The sequence below is a fragment of the Dermacentor albipictus genome, unplaced genomic scaffold (assembly GCF_038994185.2).
Source record: "Dermacentor albipictus isolate Rhodes 1998 colony unplaced genomic scaffold, USDA_Dalb.pri_finalv2 scaffold_18, whole genome shotgun sequence".
NCBI classification, from domain to species: domain Eukaryota; kingdom Metazoa; phylum Arthropoda; class Arachnida; order Ixodida; family Ixodidae; genus Dermacentor; species Dermacentor albipictus.
Genome location: NW_027225572.1, coordinates 4,450,004 through 4,463,581, shown reverse-complemented (window position 1 = coordinate 4,463,581; position 13,578 = coordinate 4,450,004). Strand labels below are relative to the sequence as shown.

Below are 13,578 nucleotides of genomic sequence, written 5' to 3'. Positions count from 1 at the left end.
TATGGCTGCACCATTGAACCCGGTCCCCTTACCAAAGGAACCGTGGCTAAAGCTTGGCATGGACATTGTTGGCCCATTTGAGAGAGCACCACACGATTGTCGATATGCGATCACGCTGGTCGACTACTTTTCTAAGTGGCCCAAAGTATACTTTTGCAATCAAGCCACAACACGCACAGTAACAGGCTTCTTGGTGTCAGTGTTCGCACGTGAAGGTTACCCAGAGGAAATTGTTTGCGATAACGGGCCACAGTTTGCATCTCGAGAGTTCCAAGCTTTTCTGCAGGATCGCGGCATCCGTTTGCGGCATTCGTCCGTATACTACCCGCAAGCAAACGGACAGGTAGAACGGTTCAATAGAGTTTTTAAAAGCTTTGTTCAAGTGGCTACACTCGAGCAGCGTCCCTTACGCCAAACGGTAACAGAATACTTGGGCATTTACCGTTGTACGCCGCATGCCACAACTGCAGTTGCTCCAGCACTTCTCCTGCATGGACGTCTGCCAAGGACTCGGCTCGATGTCGTTGGGTATCCGTCAGCAATATTTGCAACCGACCCTACTTCAGAGCTCCACCGCCTACGCGAGCGGGTGAAGCAAAAGCAGCAATCCAGTAAACTATACACAGACGCTCGCAGGGCCGCAAGGGAAACCAAAGTGAATGTTGGTGACCTTGTACGAGTACGCAGACAAACAACTGCTTTTAAAGGTGACCTGGCTTTTAGCCGCCCAAGAAAAGTGATAAGAAAGCAGGGGCAATCGTCTTTCCAACTTGATGATGGAAAAACGTGGAACGCTTCAAAGTTGTCAAGGATACCACGAGCTTCTGCATCTATCTGTGGGTGGGGGGAAAGGAGTGATACAAATGACACCGCTAGGGAAAGCAGCTCAGCGCCTACCTTGGAGAGACCCGTTTCAGAAGCGCCAACCGGAACTTCAGCTGTGGCTGCTGCGAAGCAGCCGCCTACGCCACCAGTGACCGGCTGTGAGCCGGAAGAGACATCGCCTGCCGCCAGTGGTTTCTCAGAAGCATCGGGACCTCAGCGTAGGGTACAGCCATCAAGGAATAGACGACCTCCAGACCGCTATGGACACAAAGTACAGAAAGACACGTTTTGCAGTGAACATGAACCTGTCACAATCTGCACGAGTGTTGAGTTTGCTGACGTTGTGAAATATGGACATAACTGGAGTTGTATCTTGTTTCCCCCTTTTTGTTTTATATTTTTGTATTAAGTGCATAAGACAAGCACATTGTTGTTACTGTAAATATAATTCTGTAAAAGAGCACTAACGTACTACCACTACTAAATCACTAACCCATGTAGCTGTCTTTTTTATAAGAAAGGGAATATGTTGTATATGTGGTTTCGGTTCCGGTTTGGAGATCACCTGCCGCCAGAGGCACCAGTGTCGCTATGTGTATATATATGACTGTATGTGGCAATAAACCTGGGATTGTTTGGTTGCTAGCAGTTCGTGTACTTGGGCGGCACCCGCCGCTACAACAGAACCTACCTTGTTTATAAACTTGAGAGAAGCAGAACGAATTGGGGTTATTGATTCGGCGAAAGAAGGTCAGGTGGGGTCAAAGCTTCTCGAATCGGCGTATCTTTTGTCCGCGTATGGTTCGTCGCACCCTTTTCTGCCTGTTTTGTCATGCTTGAAAGAAACCTAGACGCCCGCACTGATTTAGAGCAATTGTGGCGCGTCCAGCTGTATGCTGTCACGTGGCCTTTTCATTTTGCTAGATTCCTGGCGTCCCAAAAGCAAGAGCTGCACTAGTTCTGCCTTGCTGAAAACATTTTGTACATTTTTCTTTTGGTTAAATGTTCAATACTAGAAAAAGTAGGTGCGCGCTTTTGGATTCCGCGGAATTTGTGCGTGATGACATTTAAGAACTGTGTGCCACCTAGAACACTGTGACATAATAGATAGCAGTGCTTCAGCAACAGGTTTTTCGCAGGACATATTTAAAAAGGGCTTATCAAAACAGACAGTGAAACGGAGGGGGACTCTCTTCAGGAGTTTTGTCGGCACTGAAAGCCCGACATGTCTCGGGGGGAAGGGGTTGGGGTAGGGGAGGGCCCATTTCTGGATCCGCCACTGGTTTTTAGTGCCGTGGGACACGCCGTCTCTTCGTGCAACTGTATGTTTGTGAATGTGCTAAAAACAAACAAAAGCACCCTTGCACCCACCCCCAATATTCTTAGTCAGTACACCCTTTCGGTGGGTAAAAGGGTGTTATGGCATCTAGAACTGCCCTATGCTTCGCAAAAAGTCATGATGATGGGATGATTCTTGAATGAAAACACCCTTCAAGGGTGTTATGATTCGCAATTCTCACCATCAAGGGTGTAAATTATTTTACTGTGTAACCTACAGGAAAACACTTCTGCCCGCCTGACACGTAACACTATGCCCTGGAACGTGAGAACTTATAAAACAACGTATGGTCTAAAGACACTACAGAACAAATTACCCAGGTTATTTAATAGAATAAATAATGAGCAGGTTAAACTTGAAGATATAACATTCAAAGAACTTCGACAGCATGTTAACAAATTCTAGGCAGTTACATTCTAAACTTTTCGTTACTGCAAAGCAAGTTTTTCTTTGCCCCGTTATCCCTAACAGTATACATGGTGAGGGAACGGTTCCGTTTTCCCTCTTTCAATTTATAATGTGTGCTTTATCTGTTTTGTTTCTCTTTACCATCATTGTGTATGTATTACCGTTATTTCTTGCAGATAAGTGAAACTGCATTTGTTTGTGACTACTGCGTCGTTGACGTGATGTTTTATTGTATGAGTGAACTTGCAATTTGTATTTCTATTTTGCCTTATTTTTTGTGTACGTTACATTGTACACTCGGAATGTGTAATTTCAAATGTGACCATGTAATATATGCCTTTTTTGTCGTTGTGTAACTGCCCCGTGTATGGGGGGCCTACGGCTTTGTCAAGCTGTCATTCATGACAGCTTTTACTGCAGGTCTCCTGTGTCGTAAACTTTTACGGGACACACAAAAAAAATTAAATTATGCGGTTTTACGTGACAAAACCACTTTCTGATTGTGAGGCACGCCGTAGTGGAGGACTCCGGAAATTTCGACCACCTGGGGTTCTTTAACGTGCACCTAAATCTAAGTACACGGGTGTTTTCGCATTTCGCCCCCATCGAAATGCGGCCGCCGTGGCCGGGATTCGATCCCGCGACCTCGTGCTCAGCAGCCTAACACCATAGCCACTGAGCAGCCGCGGCAGGTTACGGGACGCAAATAAAGACATTATCATTATTATTATTATTATTATTATTATTATTATTATTATTATTATTATTATTATTATTATTATTATTATTATTATTATTATTATTATTATTATTATTATTATTTAACCTCCAGTGGTGCCTTCTTAGATCAGTCAAGGTGGACAAATCTGAGCTCGGTTAAACCGCACAGATGGCACTCAACAACAGAAACCTGGTATTTCTGACCTGAACACCAGTTGAAAAACACAACAGGAAATTTTCACAGTCTGTCGTATTTTGGGACGTTGTTTCTGTAGTTCTGTTGTCTGTAGTCCTGTTGCCTGTAGTTCTGTTGCCTGTAGTTCTGTTGCCTGTAGTTCTGTTGCCTGTAGTTCTGTTGCCTGTAGTTCTGTTGCCTGTAGTAGAAAGTTCTGTAGTTCTTGATCAATATTTAATTAAAAATTGACAGACACCTCCTTAAGGCTATGTAAATTTGTTAATACAAAAAAGAAACATATAAAAGAAAAAATTTGAAAAAAAAAACGTCTCCTCCGAGGATTCGAACTTGCGACCTCACGATTCCGAGCCCGGCATCTTACCACTGCACCACCCCTGACATTTTTTTTTCTTTATTGCATGGAATTATCGTTACTGTCAAACCGATACAGTTACATCACATATGATCATACAAGAGAAACAAATTCACAGAAAGTATACAGTCCAATGACAGTTCAAAATTCTGGTAAACAAACACAAGCGTCCAGACGCGAAATCCATTCAGGGACGGGATCATATGTAGCCACCACACTCCGGACTTGAGCAGTCTCTTCTGACATGCTTTTCCAGTGTACATTTTGGCCATGTGAATAGTACGACGTGCTGATGCGTTGGTGTTTACATTTGCATTTTAAAAGCCAAGATCCGCTATCACTCCACCGCGTCAAGTGCCGCATCTCTAGAAGAGCAAGAGTGTTCGTACCATCGACCGGTACATCGTGGAGTGCTTGAACATCGATACTGATGTACGATATCCATATTAAATAAGAAATTCAGAAATAGACAATGTTGACTTTTAGGGTTATTACTGCTACTTTCGACAGTTGTCTTTCGTTCTTTACACTTTTGAGCGCGCATATAATTCGTGTGTTCAATGCAAAATAGCTACATAAACATTCGTGGATGAGAGTTCTTTCTGACAGCATACTGGCTTCTCACGGCAGCACTGTACCAGATTTATGAAACCCGAGCGAGACAGCTTTTCACGCAACTTAGTTGAACATTCCAAATCTTGTTTTGCGCTTCGCATAAGCTTGTGAAATATTCCTGGGAAATAAGTAATGTGTCAGTGTAACAGCACATGTAAGTCCACAGGCCTGTGTGCCACATCTTACCAAAAACAAGAAAACAAAACGGATACGCAGCCATTCCCGCAGATGGTATGATTTTGATCAGCGCCGATTTTGAGGAGGCCGGTAGGGCGTTGCTGCTGCCGCGTCGTCACGGTACAATTATAACTATTCGCCACGTCGACTTTAATACCGGTGTCGGTGCCATCATCATTGCCGGCGTCAGAGAAGCGCGATTGAATACCGCGCAAGAGAAAAGTACAGTGTACACCACCGATGCGAAACTAACATACAATTTTAAAGGGCCGTGACGGAAAGCGCTTCTGTTGCGACTTCATAACTATTGGCCTTCGCGACAGAATGCTTCTGTTGCGACATCAGAATTTCTGTCGTAACGTCAGAAATGTCTCTCAATTAAGAAATGTCAAGAACTTATGTCGTACAACAGAATTTCTGTAGTTGCGACAGGAATTCCTCTTGTCTTTTTCAACTGGGCACTACAGAAGCATGTCGCATCGCACAATTTCAGTGCACTTCTGTTGTCATCATTGGGTACATGTTGCGACGATAGGTTTCTGTTGCGGAACAGTTCTCTGTAGTACAACAGAAGTTTGTCGATTACTTCAGGAACACTTCTGTTATGACAACTGGGGGCCTGTTGCAATGATAGGTTTCTGTCGTACAACAACATTTTTCTGTAGTACAACAGAAGTTGGTGGCATTACTTCAGGAACACTTCTGTTGTGACAATTGGGGTCCTGTTGCCACAATAGGTTTCTGTAGTATTTCAACAGCTCTCTGTAGCACTGCAGAAGTTTTTCGGGTTACTTTAGGAACATTTCTGTTGGGACAACAGGGTGCCTGTAGTGATGACAAATTTTTCTGTAGTACTACAAAAATCTGTTGTAGAGCTTCAGCTTTCTGTTGTAACAACAGACATACGACAGACTGTACTTCTGTAGTCACAACAACAAATGTCTGTTGTACATCAGAAAAGTCTGTCGCTCCATCAGGAATCTGTAGATACTACAGAAAAATCCTGTTGTACAACAGAAATTTCTGTAGTACTGAACACAACCTCTGTTGTCATTTTCAACTGGGGGGCCATACATAATAGAGATTTTTTTGCAAGGGTCCCCCCGTATAGCGATAAACTAAAAGGAAAAACATACTAAAAAGGGGGGAAGAAAAAAAAGGAAAACAAAAAAAAAGGAAGAGAACAGGGGATTTGAACTCGTGACTCTTGGATGTTGCCCGGAGAGATAGCTCAGTCGGTTGGTCCGTCAGGCCCCAGGTTACGTTGAAGCGTCATAGCTCCTGTCCAGAACCTCATACTTACCTTGAAAGAGACTGATGCTGTCTGCGATGGTCGATTTCAGTTTAGTTTAGTTTAGTTTGAATCGAGCGAACTAGAGTTAGAGTGGCTCTACTGACTAGGAAAAGCTTAAACAGGTGCGAACGCGGCACGCTTAGCAAGGGAAGGTAGCCCGAGTAACCATCTCAAGGACTGCTGCTCACGAGAGCGAAATACCTCTGTGTAATTATAATAACCCTAATAAGACTACTTTCGAAAAGAAAACGATCCAGAGGGCTGTACTAAGAGTGCTATGACTGATAATTTTGTTTACATATATATGGGATCGAATGCGAGCGCTGTTGCTTTGTTTCTGCGTGTAGTAGTTAATAGAGCGAGTTTAAGGGAGGAGAAGAAAAAAAAGGAAAGGAAGATTTCTGAAGCATAATTGCAGCGCCGTGGTTTTAAAGCGCACCCACTGTAGAGAAACGGAAGGAGATATAAACGTGCGTGGCCATGATACACACGCGAAAAACTGCCTTAATAAAGTTTCGTTAACAACCGAAAACATGGCAATCAGCACTCGAATATGCCGAGAGAAATTATTGAGACATGGAAAATTCCCTTGAACCAAGTTTGGTTTGCGAGAGACATGCTTCCAAGTATTGAACTTTTTAAAAGATGAGGGGATATGCGCTCACCGAGAGGACGGCGTCCTCAAGAGACTACACTAGGCACCTTATTGAAACATGGAGCGCTCTGTGGCCGGAACAAAGCCCCCCTTTTCTGCCGGCCAAGCGCAGATAACGTGAATTCCGACTGCTCAAGGTTGCGCGGCCATAGTTTAGTTTGAATCGAGCGAACTCGAGTGGCTCTAGTGACTAGGAAATGCTTAAATGTAAGCATGTAAGCTGTTCGCCATTATAAGGGCCTGTGTGTGCCATAATAACGGGCTGCGCCAAGTTTAGTATAAGGTTCTGCCGGGCCTAGTAGTGCGTGTTCGGCACATTATGCTTTATTGGCATGTCCCGCATTCGTACTGGGGACGTGGCCTTGGTGGAAGCCTTGTTCCTCAACCTCGCGCGTTGCACAGCTGTGGCATTGTACACGCAGCAAACATACTCCTTGGCTTGTTATCAGCTGCTTTGCTGTGTTGTAGTTATCTGTGCGTGCTCATAAAGCAGCGGACTTGTAGCTCGGCCATTTTACTAGCTAAACGACTTTAGCAGGAAAATAAAATTGCTCAATTGGCTATGTTGCATGCCACGTGACTGTATGGCTGTGAGTTTTTTGTGCCTTTATGTGGCTCGCTTTACTGCTCAGAATGCGCACTATTTTCCATTTCTATCGCGCTGGTTAGCTAAGTGTGGCCGCGTGATCGTTGTAATGTGTTAGTGAGTGGTCGTGTACGTGGATTATTTTCCTCCAGAATAATAGCAATGATGCGCGCCGGTAGTCTGGAACCATTGTTAATGCGCGTGTCCGGCCGATGAGCATTCAAAATTATTGTTGAAGTGGTGGAACAGCTGCGCCAATTGCACCAACCTCATTGCGCCAACCTCAGCGAGCGTTTGTACCATCCTGCGCCAAAACCGCATTTTAGCGGAAAATTGCGCCGAGCCTGCGCCAAAGCATTCATAAAAGCGAAACCATCTTTCCGTCGATGCTTCACAGCTAGCAAAAGTGAAATCGAAACCAAAAGCACGCTATCATAATCATGATAGAAGGAAGTAGAAGCCATAGAGTTTCGCGCTTTATAGCCAGCAACAGGCCCATCACAGTCGTCCGGTTCGTCATTCTTGCATTTTTCTCTGACATACGTACAATGTAGTGCCGCTGTATCCTCTTGCTGGCGTTTTATTTTGGTATTAAATTATGGGGTTTTACGCGCCAAACCCCCGGTTTCATCATGAGGCACACCGTCGTGGGGACTCCGGAAACTTAGACCACCAGGGGTTCTCTAAAAGGATAATAAAGGGAAATACTAAATCCCACTAAAGTGATAGATTAGTGCTCCAGAATCCTTAAGGCGTCGATATTACAGCGAACAAGGCCATAATAATCGAGAAATCGAGGTAAATGCAGGACATGATTAGAGACTCCCCCGGGACAGTCAAGCACTTGCCCGAACACGAAAGCACTCCTCAGTGAAATGCTGTCAATAGTACTTAACACTTGTTGCGAAAAACATTCGTATTGTATTATAATATGAAATAAAATGCTAAGAACTAATTGAAATAACCGTTGATAACGACGTGGCGGTCGAAAGGTTAAGTTATCGCTCTACTCTGCGCCGCCCACGTTTTCGCGTTTCAGTACTTTCCTGATCGCGTAGTGCTGCGCTGGTTTTGCTGGCTCGCGAAACTCGCACAAACTGCAAGTAGCAGAGAATTCAACTTCCATGTGATGTCGCGGGATGCCCGAACGGTCCACGGCTCTTCACCAAAAAGAAGCTACAGCGGCGCCGCTCTGTCTTCGCTCGGTTCCGCCGTCTGTCGGGCGCCGTTTTACTCACCAACGGCAGCAAAGGGCGGCGATGGCGTATGCTAAAGCCCCTGAAACTTCGTGAAGTAGTGCCACGCTTTGAAGAATGCCGCCTCCTCCTCGCGCGCTCTGGCCGAGGCCGACGCCTCGTCGCTATTGGCCTAATAGCATCACGTGGGCCCTCGCGCCGTGCATCAGCGCCATTTTTGCTCGAGAAGCGTCTACGGAGTGGCGAGGAGCGCATGTTGGCGCCGTTGCTCGAGCAGTGTAGGCGGCGCCACGGTTGAGGAGGGAGCTTGAAAGGGAGGAGAAACGAGGAGGAGCGAAGGCGTAGGAGGAGAGTGTCGCTACTTTACAAAGTTTAAGGTGTTTTAGCGAATGCAACGTCACCACTCCCCCGGTTGGGTGGCGGGAGATTCAAAATTCGAATAAGATTCAAGATTCATTTATTTCTCCAAGAGAAAAAGGCCGGGGACAAAAAGCTGCCTTGAAGCAGCTTGACGGGGTCCGGGGCCCATTTACAAAATGGCAGCAGTGAAGAGAAAAAAAAAAAGTACAATTTGACATACATCATGAATCACGGAACACAATGCAGAATTTCAATTAAGCTTAATGCAATACAAAATAAAAATTCAAATATACAATGCACTGAGAAGTAATAAAAAAAAGCATAATACAGCGTTATAGCAAAAACAAAGAGTAAAACGTAATTGCATTTCAACATTACGATATAATATATCAAGTTCAAACAATACATAGCAGCATTTCTTTTTATACAATGGGAAAAAAAACACTATTAGCCTAATTTGGGTTTGAACCCACCACATGCTCAAAAAATTGCTGAACAATTGTTTTTTTGTTTAGGTTCATATTTTCTGTGTACCATTTGTGTGTGTTAAGGGTGTTCGGAACCAGGAAATGCAACATTTGGGAGCCATACGTCGTGCGAAGTCGGGGTAGATGCCATTTCTCTTTGCATCTGGTGCTTGTATTAGTGTGCGTTTGTGTCACCGATGAGAGTTGGATTATGAACTTAGTCCGAGGCAAGCTGAAGTTATTCAAGGCGCGAAGAATGGTAAATGGCACCAGATGATGAATGGGCGATATTCCATGTTTAATAAACAGTGGTCTGGTGTGAGCCAGGTAATCTGAGCCAGAAACTATGCGGATAGCTTTCTTTTGCAAAAGTAGTAGTTGGTTTAGATGCACGCGAGCCGCAGTTCCCCACACAAGATGGCAGTAGCTTATTTGAGAGTGAAATAATGAATGATATATTAATTTTTTAACTTTCACGGGAAACAAGTCGCGACCTCGTGAAAGAGCTCCTATAGATTTCGACAAGCTTAAGGAAAGATGACGGAAGTGATCAGCCCATTTAAGATGTTCGTCAAATATTACGCCAAGAGATTTATATTTACTTACGATTTCGATAGCGTAGTCTCCAATAAGCAGTGGGATTGATATGGTTACTTTCCGATTTATCGAACGAAAGATAACCGCCTTTGTTTTATTATGATTAATATTTAAACTGTTTACATGTGACCAGTTATGGAGGCTTTCCAATATGACGTTCGCTTCAAAGAGGAGTTCATTCGATGAGTTTCCAGATAGAAATAAACTAGTGTCGTCGGCATATATTATAAATTCCGCCTTCTTGGAAATATGAACGAGATCGTTTATATATACGTTAAAGAGGAACGGACCTAAGATACTGCCCTGCGGTACTCCGCATCTTATATACTCAAAACTGGAGCTACAACCATCAACACATACGGATTGCTGCCGTTTTTCAAGATATGACTTTATCAACTTAAGCGGATTGCCTCTTATACCGTATGCATAAAGTTTATCTATAAGAATGTTGTGATTAATGCAGTCAAATGCTTTGCTGAAATCGACAAAAATGCCTAATGTTAGAAGTTTATTTTCAATGTTTTGCAAAATTAGTTCTTTTTGTTTAAGTAGCGCAGATTCCGTAGATAAGCCTTGTCTAAAACCAAATTGGGAATCTGTAAAAAGGCGATTATTGTTAAAGTAAATTTCCAAACGCTTAAGCAAAATTTTTTCTAGTGGTTTCGAGAAAATTGGCAGAATCGATATTGGCCCATAGTTGCCCATGTCCTGTGTCGTCCCAGATTTATGGATAACAATCACTTTGGCTAGTTTTAGTCTGTCTGGGAAGGCAGATGAAGATATCGACAGGTTAAATATATACGATAAGTGAGGTGCAAGAAGGTCAGCTACAAATTTTATTGGTTTTACTGACAGACCCTCTGCGTCAAGGCTGGAGCTATTCTTTAAGGCCATTAGTGTAGCAAAAACTTCGCATGAGTCCGTAGGGTGGAGAAAAAAAGAGTCAGGTGTCTGTACAGAAATTCGGCAGGTAGCATCTTTGTTGTAGTCCGTTTTTGGGAGACCAATAAAATGTTTGTTAAAGCTATCCGCTAGTTCAGTACCCATTAAGGTTACACCGTTCATTGTAAGACCTCCTATAGAATTGGAGGGCTTGGACGTGTTAAGGACTGCGTTTATTGTTTTCCAAACTAATTTTGCATCACAGCGACCGTCTTTCTCAAATATATTCGTATAATATTCCTTACGCGCCTTCCGCAACTCGCTGTTTAATTTATTTCTGAACTGTTTGAAGGCAGTCAGATCGGCCAAATCTCGGCTGGATAAAAATTTTTGAAACATCTTGTCTTTCTTTTTTATCTGTTTGTAAAGAGGCGGCGTAATCCATGGTTTTCTCATTTTTTTAGATTGGCGCTTTGTGGACCACGGGAAACATGCATCATATATTTCACGAAATTTATTTATAAATATATTGTACGCTTCATCTGCACTGTTATTAGTATAAATTTCGGACCAGTCAGCACTGTTTATAATTTCTCTGAATTTATTAAGATTTGTGTCATTAATTGACTGATAGGTAGTAAGGGCTCTTCTAGTGAAAGTTGAAAGTTTTTGAACAACCGACACAAAAATTGGACAGTGGTCGCTAAGGTCGGACGACATTGTACCAGCGTATTCGACAGTAGTGTCTGCATTCACGACGTATAAATCTATAGTTGTCTGGCTGGAAGCCGTAATTCTTGTGGGAGACACTATTACGTTTGTAAAACCATTGGATTCAATTATGTTGGCAAGACTAAGTGACGTGTAATTATCTTCAGCTATATTTATATTGAAATCGCCACCCATGAGCACTATATAACGGTTACTAGAACAGAATTCTAGAAATTTGTTTGCATAATTGAGAAACTGGTCACTGTTCCCGCTCGGGGGCCTATACACTACCGATAAGATTTGATGCTTATGACGTAATGTGAGAACTTCATAGTCATTTGTTATAACTGTAAATTCATCAACAAGCTCGAATGCGTAACAAGATTTAATATAAACTGCCAGGCCGCCCCCGCGGGTCCCTCTGTTCAAGAAAAAGCGCGAGAATGATTCCATCGAAATGAGATCATTTTCTTGTGCGCACCATGTTTCAGTAAACATAAAACAATCAAAAGATACCGGAAGATCATGTATCAGCTGATCTAGTTGTTCGTGTTTATGCCTCATTGAGGGAATGTTTAAATGCAACGCTGAGAACAAGCCTTTCTTTTTCATACTAGATCCCAGTTCACAGGGGCAAACACGTTCAAAATACCGATTGACTGTCATCAAGAAATGATAAGAAGACTAAAGTACGTGACCATATGGAAAATGGTTGGCAAACGCAACATGTGCAACTGGAAGGCCGAGTTCTTGCTGACATATGCAGATATCCCTGGTACAGTAACAAATAACCACGTGGGACTGTTAATTTGTACGATATAAACTTGGGCAATCAAACTGGATGCTTCATCATGACTGAAACTGTTTAGTGCCACAAGCTTAAGCACGGGGACACAACAACGTAACATGACGCAATTCGTTTTTGGTATAATATACTCACAAGGGATGTACGAGGGTATAACAAAACTTCTACAGAATAAACATGTCGCACTGCAAGTGCGCTTGGTTTCAGAAACATAGACATGCGACATATTTTCAAACGTTACCATTTCTGAGCCAGTGACACCTTTTGCTTTAGTCATTATCTGATGACGCAGTGAGCCTCGCAATGTCCTCTCTGCATGCAATTCTGATTGTGGGCGTATCGTCGGTTTGACGAGCAAAAATTTTACCATTGCGCACCCAAACATGCTTCCATTTGGCTTGGCGCTTCTGCGCAGTTGCCTCGCCCAGAATGCGCTTGAGTTCAGGGCAAAGGTGCTCATTAACGAAAATTCGCATGTCAGAACCAAAACCAATGTCAGAGCATACCAATTTCGCAGCGCGCGCTTTGTGAAGAAAAGCGTCACGCACCTGCCTCCGATTGAACTGCACAAGTATATTTTTTACTGCCGAGTTTGCTGTCGGGACGCGGTGAATTACGTCAATGTCAGTTGGCAAAATAGAGGCATTCACTTTTGCTGCAATTCTACCTATTATCTCAGTTAGGTTCTCTGGCATGTTGCAAGGAACACCTTTAATTTCAACATTTGTGTTTCGAGAGTATTGTTCAGCATGCAGGAGACGACTTTCATGAGCCTTCAACTGCTGTGCAAGGTCACTGCACCGACTTTCAAGTTGAACGTTCGCGTCTTTCAGTTGTTTGTTCTCCACTTTCATTCTCTCATACTCTTTACTAATGAACGTCAGGCTATTCTTCACCTCCCTCATTTCTTTCCGAAAATCTCTCTCGAATGTATCTCTAAAATCTTTGAACTCTGCATGAAGTTCATGTTTCAGTTCCTCGAAAAGAGCCCTGATTTCTTTAGACATTGCAATGCAAAATACACCGTGGCAGCAGCAGCAACAGCAGGAAACCAAACGAAAAAATAAATTCAGTAAAGCAGTACAGCACAGACCTGCGTGGAAGAAGCACACGATTGTGAGTACGTCGTCGCTGTTTTCCGTTGCCGCTGCTGCCAAAGTGAACCTTGAGCGGGAGCGCTCGCAGCTTTTGTAGTAGTCTTCTCCTCGAAGAGCCAATGGGAATTACTGTCCGGGTTACGTCACAGGCCTCCAGCAGCACGTGTCATACGGCCAGGTGACGAAACTTTGCTGATATGACGAGCTAGGTGATCAGCTATGTTAGGCCGCAGAAGCTTGATGTAGAACAGGCCTGCGTGGAAGAAGCACACGATTGTGAGTACGTCGTCGCTGTT

At 43.5% G+C, this 13,578-nt stretch overlaps 1 protein-coding gene and 1 pseudogene across 1 annotated transcript in view; both read right to left on the bottom strand.

The window, feature by feature from the left end:
• The window catches only part of DopEcR (G-protein coupled receptor DopEcR), a 258,527-nt gene extending 257,611 nt beyond the window's left edge, over positions 1–916 (bottom strand). Inside the window, exon 1 of the mRNA XM_070529160.1 lies at positions 898–916. The gene's annotated coding sequence lies outside the window, so the exon portion shown is untranslated. The remainder of the gene's footprint in view (positions 1–897) is intronic.
• Positions 1–13,578, bottom strand: part of LOC135908754 (uncharacterized) — a 157,414-nt pseudogene that overhangs the window by 112,514 nt on the left and 31,322 nt on the right.